The following is a 10,748-nucleotide window of genomic DNA, read 5'->3' as shown; positions in this document are numbered from 1 at the left end:
AGAAGAATTCATCTGTGGGTGGAGCCAATGTTGCTGTTCCTCCAGCCCTCAGTCAGTCCAAGCAAACCCTTATATGCTTTGGCAATGCTATGGAAGGACCCAAAAATGTCGGACACAACATTTGACTTCTCTTCTTCCGCTGTCATACAGGCTATAAACTGTCAGTAGTGCCCTTCTGCATTCTGTAAACTCAAGCAGGCATCCTCTACACAAATGAATAAATGTTCACCAATTCAAGATCAGAAAGCAGCCTTAAGAAACCAGTATGGATTCATCTCAGGCCTAGCGGGTCACTGTGTTGCTGATCTTTAGGATGACATTCTGGAAAGAAGCAACTTGAAAAGGAAACTCCAGTGTGAATCAGCTGAATCCCAACTCATCAAATAAAATAAAAATTCTATTCTATTCATTGGTGTCCGAACCAAGACAATGGTTTCTCTGTCTCATTGCAGGCATTTATTGACTCAGCAATGCTCATTTCTGTTATCACCAATCCACTGCTGTGAAAGGTCATTTTTGCATGTGTTTAAGTTCTAAGTTGATTGTCAAAGACTGTGCTTTTTGACTATTGTGCCCTTTAACTTTCCCTTTACACACACACACACACACAGAGAGAGAGAGAGAGAGAGAGAGAGAGAGAGAGAGAGAGGTGTGACAACTAAACATCACACTCTATGCATCTGATGGTGCATCACAAAAGATTATCCCATTATAAAATCTATTGGAATCTCAGGTGCCAAGAAGACTCTGTTTTTTCAGTTCAAAATGTGGTCCCTGGTCAGTTGCCTGCCAGGAGATTGAATAAAATGAGAGGTTTTCCTCTGCCAACTGGGAGATCTGTTAGATCAGTGGTAGCTAAAGTGTGTCCTCCAGAAACTGCTGAACTCCAGCTCCCCTCAGCCCCAGCCAGCAAGGCCAATGGTCAGAGCTGATGGGATTTGTGGGCCAATATTTGGAGGGTACCACATTGGCTATTCATACATCAATAAGATTTAAAATTCTGCCACATCCTTGAAAGCTGTTGCCAATCAGAATAGGCAACCCTGACCAAAACAGACCAATGATCTGACTCAAGGCAAGGCAGGCCCCTATTCCAGACTTGCATTGTACAATTTTTCCTAGTCTATTCGTTTTTCGTACACATTGCTTGGCCGCACAACTGAATTTCAATAATCAGAGAAGTGCTAATTTCAAAGATGTTCCCATTCCCGTGTTGTTTCAGAAAACAGCAAATGAGGCAGGTTCACCTTTAAAAGTGAACCGGAACAAATTTCCCGCTCCCTCATCCCTACTTGGGGACCAGCTCCGTAGAATTCAGCAATTCTTATTTCTGAGTAGACATCCATAGAATTCCACGCTTACCTGCAAGAGGCACCCATCATTCATAGTGCAATACTGCCACCTTCTGGAGATTCTGTATGAATTACAAGACCCACATGCAGTAACTTTGGAGAGTGATGCTCATGGGTTTTCATGCATGTTTCAGGTTTTAATCACAAGCTTTGAAGAGGCTTTTGTGCATTTGTGGGGAGGGGGAGGCTTTATCCATCCATTCAGCAAAGCAGCGGGGGGGGGCGTGTCATCTCCAGAGTCTGATTAACCCAGCAGCTTTAAAATGTTATAACTCCTCTCTCTGGGTAGCGAAACTGTTATGGATAGGGAATCATGAGGGAATATGCAAACTCAGTGGGATATGGGGGGAAGTATTTCTCCTAGGAACACATACCATTCCCATCACAGCTGTTTTCACAAATGTTATTAGACTTTAGTTAATTAGATTAAGAGAGAGAGAGAGAGAGAGAGAGAGAGAGAGAGAGAGAGAGAGAATGAATATGAATGAAAAGAGGGAAATGCTACGATTGCTGTAATTTTAGTCAGCACATTAATCAACTAGAGTTTTGGTTTACTCATTGACTGGAGCCCATTTTAATTAGTGGGGCTGAGCTTTCAGGGCACATTCATATGTTTCTGAAGCAATCTCAGTTTGAAAGTTTTAAAACAGTGATTCCCAAATATTTCCAGGGCCACCGCTTGGCCTATCGCTCAACATCCCAAAACCCAAAGCTCTGCACCAACAAGCACAAAACAACCCCTCTGCAGCGCCACAAATCCAAATCAATGGTGTAACGTTGGAAAATATTGATCACTTCTCCTACCTGGGCAGTTATCTTTTCACAAAGTCCGACATTGATGCCAAAATCTAGCATCGCCTGAGCTTTGCAAGTGCAACTTTCACCCGATTGAAGTGCAGAGTGTTTGAGGACATTTGCAAGGAAACCAAAATGCTTGTTTACAAAGCTATTGTACTACCGACCTTACTGTATGCTTGTGAAACATGGATCACTTATAAACACCATCTCCAACTCCTCGAAAGATTCCATCAACGGTGTCTCTGAAAATTTTTACACATCACTTGGGAAGACAGGTGAACTAATGCCAGTGTACTGAAAGAAGCAAAGATCACCAGTGTTGAAGCAATGATTCTTCAACATCAGCTTCGTTGAATTGGTCATGTTGTGTGGATGCCTGATTCTCGTCTTCCAAAGCAACTGCTCTATTCCAAACTTTAAAATGGAAAGTGTAATGCTAGTGGTCAACAAAAGAGGTTTAAAGATTCTCTCAAGGCAAATCTAAAGAAATGTAGTATAAAGACTGACAGCAGGGAAACACTGGCTTGCGAGTGCTTCAGTTGGAGAACAGCCTTTACCAAAGGTGTCATGGGCTTTGAAGATGCTCAGACTCAGGACGAAAGGGAGAAACGTGCTAAGAGGAAGGCATGCTTGCAAACCCTCACCATGATCAACTCCTGCCCAGAAACCCATGTCCCCACTGTGGAAGGACGTGTAGATCCAGAATTGGCTTCCACAGTCGCTTACAGGCTCACTGTTAAAACCATGTTCATGGAAGACAATCTTACTTGGCTACGAGTGATTGCTAAAGAAGAAGAAGAAATAGCATTATTCAGAATAGCAGTTTGCACGACCCACTATGGAAGATAATAACACAACAAAATTCAATATAGTAGCAAATAATTGCACATTTATGCAAAATCGAATTAAAACCATTTAGTTGACAAAATGGATGAACTTGATACAGGGATACCTGACAGTTCTTTAGCTATTTGAAAACCGCTATCCTATCTCCTCTGGTTTCTAATCAGCAGAGAGACCTGGAAGGGCTGTAGCTCAGGGGCTGTACACCTGCCTTGCATGCAGAAGGTCCCAGGTTCAAAACCTGGCATCTCCAAATAGGGCCGGGAGAGGACCCAGTCTGACATTGTGACAGCCCCTGCACATCAATGCCAGCAATATTGACCTAGATGTACAATCGGAATTGGGACTTCTAAAGTCAATGGTTTCTGTATAGAAAGCATGGTGAGAAGGAAGGGCTGGCTCCACCATAAACCAGAGCTCAGGTGCTCAAGTGTATAAAGGATCAGCGGCGTAGCGTGGGTTGTCAGCACCCGGGGCAGGGCAAGTAATTTGCGCCCCCTAACCCCTAACCTGCCGCCGCTGCCAGCTTCTTCTTGCTGCTGCCTGGGCTGGGCTGGTGTGGTTCTCTCCCGCGCTCAGCGCTGCGCTGGGGATTTTGTCCATTTCTGCAGTCACACAATCAATCAGTCAGTAGCCAAACTGGGTTCCACACAGTCACAAAACAAATTAACCGAAAAAGCCTCAAAAACAAAAACGCAAAATAAATAGCAAAAACAAAAGCGCCAAACTTAATCTGTTCCAGAAGTCCGTTTCACTTCTGAAATGTTTGAAAACCAAGGTGCAGCTTCTGATTGGTGCAGGCGGAAACAATAGCCAACAGCCTATTGATCTGCTTCCAAAAAACGTTCAAAAACCAGAACACTTACTTCCCGGTTTTCAGCGTTTGGGAACCAAGGTACCACTGTAGAGAGATGCCATGCCAAGGCCGAAAAGAGTTGATTTGTGGATGAGTTGCAAGGGCTACTCACCCAGGCAGCTAAATGAAACTTCCATGTACAGAGACAGTATACTTCCAAGTACCAAAGGTTAGGAAAAGGCTGACACCATAAACCATCTCGATTTGAGGATTGGAAGAACGGAAAAATTCACACAGGATTAATATTGGTGTTTATCGGCTTAAGGAGACTATCAGAAGAGATCATAAAGAAAAAAGAGAAAATATATGAACAAGATGTGATGTGGAAACAGCAAGATAAGACTGGATAGAATTATGAACTCTGTTTGGACTGATTTGGTCTGATTTGGACATTAATGCAGTAGCAAGAAGATGATCAGAATCCCCCTTCGGATCTTGAAATATGGGTCCCCCCAACAAAATTTAAAATTCGGCTTTGTAATTCGGAACTTATGTGATGTGATTTAATTTGATTTGATTGGCCGGTTAATAAAAATTATTTTTTTAAAAAAACGGAAAAGACTGACACTTTTGTGTCTTGCTACTCTAGTGAGTGCTCAGGGGAATCGGGCTGGCCAAGGGTGCAAATGGATGGCTTTTGCTTTCAATCTTCTTAGATTGTCCCCTTAGCTATGCAATACAGATTTGGAGAGTCCCTTGAAAATGGTTTCTAGAGCCAAGCAGGGATCAAGGAGTTCATATTGGATGGTAATTTTGCTGATTTCCTGAAAAACCTTTATTCAGAATGGGCTTCCCTTGCTGGAGGAAGACCACGCATTTCCCCTGCAGCCTCCCCAGTAATTTGGAGAAGGTGGATTATTTATCCTGCTAAAAGGTCGTGGGCTTAGGTGCCAAAGAGAAATTATTTTTAATGGATTTCCCCTGTCTTTTACTGGAACAGGTTTAAAAGGCTACTTCATTCCATGCCCTTCTCCATCTGTCTCAAGATTTCTATTTGCAGATCATGTTCCCATATTCTTTTTCAACGCTACCTGTGTCCCAGAGGTTTTATCTATAATTATTTCATAGATGTCCGAGCGATAACCTTTGCTGTTAGTGCCTGTTTTGACTATAAAGTTCTCAAACATTTTGAGAAGCCTCATTCAGTTGTTTCCACATTTTTTGGACTCCTGGACCACTTGAAAACATAGCTGTCAACTTTTCCCTTTTCTTGCGAGGAATCCTATTCGGAATAAGGGAATTTCCCTTTTAAAAAGGGAAAAGTTGACAGCTATGCTTGAAAATTGCTGAAGGTCTTGGTCAGAGATTTTTCTGCTTGTAGTAGTGTATCATGCTGGACGCTGTATGGTTTTAAATTGCAATTTTATTACTTCATTTATTTCCATAGAATTCAAAGTGGAACACAATAAAGTAAGGTATGCGAAATAAAATAAAAATGCAATAAAATGTTTTTCAAATGCAGCATTCCTTGAAACTGGAACTGTTAAAAAATGTCGGGTGACACCATCTCCACAACTGGCACTCTTCCGATTATTTACAGAGGATGATGCCATTGTGTATAGCAAGGAATTAGTTGAACATTTTCTCGTTGCACCACAATTCAGAATTGCAAAATTTCAGAGGGCCTCAGGCAGCGCCTAATCTAGACTATTGGAATGAGAAGGTATAGGGGACATTGTGTTACTTGAAAGACGTTCAGGTTGAGAGTTCTTAGAAGTAAAAAAAGATAAATTAATTTTGCTATGGTATGATTTTGTGGCATACATGGGCGGTCTCCATCTCTGGGCTTTAAATGGAATTGGATTATTTTGGTTCTGGAACTGTTCACACCTCCTTTATAGCATTCCTCATTTGTTACCCTTCTATCCTGAGATGGAAAAATGGGAAAGTTTTAAAAAAACACGGTTCAGATGGTCACCTACTGTTCCCACCTGAGTGGATCCCTTATTTATAATGTGCCTGTCCAGAAAGTTAATGCAAATTTTATCTGTTGTAACTAGATTTTCTATTCCTTTTGATAACCTTTATACTAAAATGTTTCATATTTTCCCATATGTTAAAAATCTATTATTATTATTATTATTATTATTATTATTATTATTAAAAACATTTTAAAACCAACATGAATGTTTACTGCAACAGATGTGCTACCTCCCATCTTCAAATCCACAGACATGCCACGGACCACCTGAATGAAGTATGTCCGCAGACCACATTTTACGAACCCCTGATCTAGTTGCTTGGCTAAGTAATTCAGGCATTGAAAAAACTGGTAGATTTGAAACCCTGAATACCCAACATCTGTTCGTTGCACCACTATTTGAGCACCAGACTTGGGTCTATAACCTACATAAAAGCCTTTTAGATGGCATAAGCCAATCCTTCCCCAAATTTTAAATAAAGCAAATTTGTTGTTTTCAAAGAAAAATGGTTTGGGGGGGGATGTGTCCGTGGTGGTGGGACTGAGGAAGTAATTTTTTACTCCATTTTTCCCTGACACTTAAAATATTTTTTATAAGGATTGGCAGTGGTTCCTTCCTTCCTTCCTTTCTTTTTTTGGCCAAGCGTAATATAGGAAGCTTGTGGCCAGAATTGCTAACCATATTTTATTTCCATCACCTTGCAAAACTAGATTAGATACCGCGTGGTAACAACGTTGGGTAATTTTGTATGCCTAAACCACCCTTTCGAGTCTCTAAATAAAACATTTTCGTATTGCCGTGTTCTTTTTCATTTTTTCCAATTTTATGTTGAGTTTACCACATTTCTTTTTTCCTTTTTCTTTTTTTAAAACTCATCATGAAAAAGTTTCAGTGCTTTAGAGCACATTGCTTCTAACAGGCACAGTTTTGCATACAATTTCCCCTAATACATGTGTTTGCATATTATTTTCACTAGCATATGCAATTTGACGCATACTTTGCCCCAATACATGCACTTTTGTAAAAAACACATTTTGCTCAGGGAACAGCACGGCAAAATCGAGAAAAAGACTTGGAAAGATGACGGTGTCTCAGTTCGCTTAGTGTTCCGGAAAGTGTGGATTAGGTAGATTTGCAGTGAGATGTGAATGAAACTGAATTTCTCCGCTCTCCTTTGTTCTTGTGAATTTAGCAGCAGTCTAAGGACAGAACTGCAAATCACAGGTGACCCATTGGCTGCTACGCTAAACAGCAGACCCTCAATGCCTCCTTTAGCAGAACTGTTTGTTTTCACAAAAAAGCTGAAAAGAGGGTGAAGGAAGGAAGGAAGGAAGGTTTCTATTTGCCCTGTCCTTTCTGAGAGGCTTTTCTCTTGTTGCTCAACTTTCCCTGGGAAAACCCGTAGTTTACCTCTGAATCAGAACAAACGTCAATCCAGTTTTCTGCAGATTCAGCATAGAACAGAGGGAAAGCGGCTAGGCAAATGGAGAACCTCTCTGACTTGAGCCTAGAAAGCACAGAACAAACGAAAGGAAACCGAAGACAAAGGGAAGTGTGGATAAACCCTAAATCTGGATTAAATGGGCGAGAAAATCTAGGATGGCATTTGGACAAGGATGGTGTCATACACACAGTGCAAAAATATTGGAAGCATGAGAATGCGCTTCATCACCCTAATATTTGAAACAGTGTGTGTGTGTGTGTGTGTGTGTGTGTGTGTAACTTCGTTGGACTGGTCATGTTGTGCGGATGCCTGATATTCGTCTTCCAAAGCAACTACTCTATTCTGAACTTAAAAATGGAAAGCGTTAAGCTGGTGGTCAACAAAAGAGGTTTAAAGACTCTCTCAAGGCATTTTTTTAAAAGAAATGTAGTGTAAACACCAACAATTGGGAAACACTTGCCTGCCAGCGCTCCTATTGGAGAACAGCCTTTACTAAAGGTGTCGTGGGCTTTGAAGACACTCGAACTCAGGATGCAAGAGAGAAACATGTTAGGAGGAAGGCATGCTTAGCAAATCCACACCGTGATCAGCTCCTGCCTGGAAATCAAGGTCCCCACTGTGGAAGGATGTGTGGATCTAGAATTGGCCTCCACAATTGGCCTTCCATAAAACCGTGTTTATGGAAGACAGTCTTACTCAGCTACAAGTGATCGTCAAAGAATGAATACACACACACACACACACACACACAAATGTTTAGGGGTACTCTCATTTTCCTACTCATATTGAAATACTGCCCCTCAGTTTGTTTCAAAATGGGAGGTTTTCAGAGAATATTTGAAAAATAAATATAGTAGTTTAAATTCTGTTGCAGCATTCGAGGAACTTCAGTAATAGTTGCAAGGTAGATATAAGAAATTAGATATATTAAGAAAAAGTTTAATTATGATAAAAGTGTGTATTGGCAATAAGTAATATGAAATCGAAATATGGAATAGACGGGAAGTTTGGTCTTTAGTGTTAAGACCAATATATGTTTTATTGTTTGCTAAGAAAATTATGTGTTTATGGTTATTCCTGTGTGTAATTTGGTGTTTGTGGTTTTTTTTTTTTTCTTGCTGTACCAATAAAAATAATAAAAATAAAAAATACTGCCCCTCAATGAGGCCAGCTTAGATTCACAAAATGTTTAGGGGTATGTGTACTCCTGCGTACCCCCGGAAAGAAGCACTGTATATATCATAGGAAAACAGAATTGTAGAGTTGGAAGGGACCATGAGGACAATACAGGAATCTTTTGCCAACGTGGGGCTTGAACCCATGTCCCTGTGATCAAGAGTCTCATGCGCCACCAACTGAGATGTGTGTATGGGGAGAGAGAGCATGTATAACTCCATCCTATTCTTGTGACTCTAGACCAGAACTCAAGGCAGCTCACGCAAATCAAAACAAGACAGACAAAATGCAAAAAGCTCAAAACATATAAAATATAATCATTTTAAAAAATAATTAAACTGTAATAGAATTAACTCTATATTTGAAAGAAAGAATAAACAACCAAGGCTATTAAACCTCAGATAATAAAAACATTGTTATTGTCAACTGTATACCAGTAGTTCTAGTATTTTTATTTTTAATTGCTGCAATCAAAAAAAAAATCTGCTGTGTAGATGCAGTGACGGTTAATTTGGTTAAATCGTGCAAAAATATTTCAGGTTGCAGCAAGGCATGCCGGGAGGAAGCAATACCCCCAGCCCCTTTGGAAACAGAAAGAGTGGAAATCTATAAGCCATGAACGTTGTGTCGATATTCCAACGTTAGCCCCCATATGAAAAGTTAAAGTGAAACATTCATTATTTCTTTCTAAACCCATTATTTGTATTATGGCTGCTTTATCTGTCAGGGACAAATTGAGGGTCTTGCTCTATTCCGAGATCTCCCTGTTGGCCTCCTTGGTTTATAATGAGCACATTTCACTTATTGGAAATGTCTCTGAAATGGCTATGTAGTATATTTAAAGGATGCAAAGCACAGAGGCCGTCGCTTCTCACAGGAAGAGGTGGCTGAGAAATTAGGCAGTGTTTCTCTGAAATACTTATGGTGCCTACAATTGGAGAGTTTTGTATTGCACAGAGAGAGGTACAATGACTCTGCAACACCGTCCCGTTAAGTCCTTGCTTTCTAATAAAGTCAGACTAAAAAGAGATTATTGTCTCAGCTTCAGGATTTGTTGTCATTGAAAATAGATGAGGGTGACGGTTTCAAGACCAGGTGGGAAACAAGGCCCCCAATTCTGAACCAATAATGGGAGCAAGGTGGAAATATACAGAATGCAAACCTACATGTGTCTACTCAGGAGTAAGTTATACTTAGCTCAATTAGTTACTTTTATAATTGCAGCATAACGGGCCAGCCCCTTCCTTCTGTATAGATATAAATGAAAACTGCTGTAACTAGTACACCAAGGAAATTTGACTGCATAATATCCCATAAAGAATAATCTCTTGCGAGAATCAGACAAGCCTGGTTTATTTGTTTGTTTTATTATTTGTTTAATATTTACAGGTCTTTTTTAAATAATAATATAAGAAACCTTTATTGTCACTACATCACCTGTGTGCAGTGAAATGAAACATAATTTTAATACTTATAAATCATTTCCGAGGGCTTGCTAAGACACAGGACTCCTCCGGGCAAGCTGTTTATTCAGCACTCACCTTGATTTGCTTGCATTGCTCTTGCCTAGTGGTTAGACTAAATCCGATCATTATTGAGCATGACTTCTCATTTGTTTACAGGGTAGTTACATGACAACAAGCATGGATCGTGATTTGCTTACAGGGTGTTTCCGTGACTTCCTGTCCATCATTCATTCACCCCACATTTCATACCCTCCAACATTTCTCCGATGAAAATAGGGACGTCCCATTCCATAACGATAATTTTAATATTTATACCCCACACATCTTACTGGGTTGCCCAGCCACTCTGGGCAGCTTCCAACATATATGGAAAACATATTAAAACATTAAGCTTCCCTATACAGGATTGCCTTCAGATGGCTTGGGGGGGGGGGATAACTCTAAATCCTCCAAAAATTTTCAAATGAAAATAGAGATATCCTAAGGAAAAGCAGGACATTCTGGGATTAAATCAGAAACCAGGATGGCTTCTCCTAAATAAGGGGTGTCCCTGAAAAATGGGGACACTTGGAGGGTCTGACATTTTTGTCAATTCCTTTTCCTCTTGCTTTCCGAACTGCAAAAAGGGTCTGAGGGCTTTTTTAAAAAAAAAAAGTTTCCTTGCTCAGTCTAGGCTAGGGCAACCTTTGATCATCCAGATGTTTGCTGAACTACAACTCCCATCAGGCCCAGTGGCCAAGGATGATGGGAGCTCTAGTTCAGCAACATCTGGAGGGCCAAAGGTTCCTTATGCACACCCCTGCTCTAGGGCAACAGAGCCCGTTAATCCACTTTTAACCGTGGCAAACCTAAAGTTCTGATAAGAGGCGTGGGTGGTGCTGTGGTCTAAAC

This window comes from Podarcis bocagei (assembly GCF_964188305.1).
Source record: "Podarcis bocagei genome assembly, chromosome: 4".
Classification (NCBI taxonomy): Eukaryota; Metazoa; Chordata; class Lepidosauria; order Squamata; family Lacertidae; genus Podarcis; species Podarcis bocagei.
Note: the sequence above shows the minus strand (reverse complement) of the source record.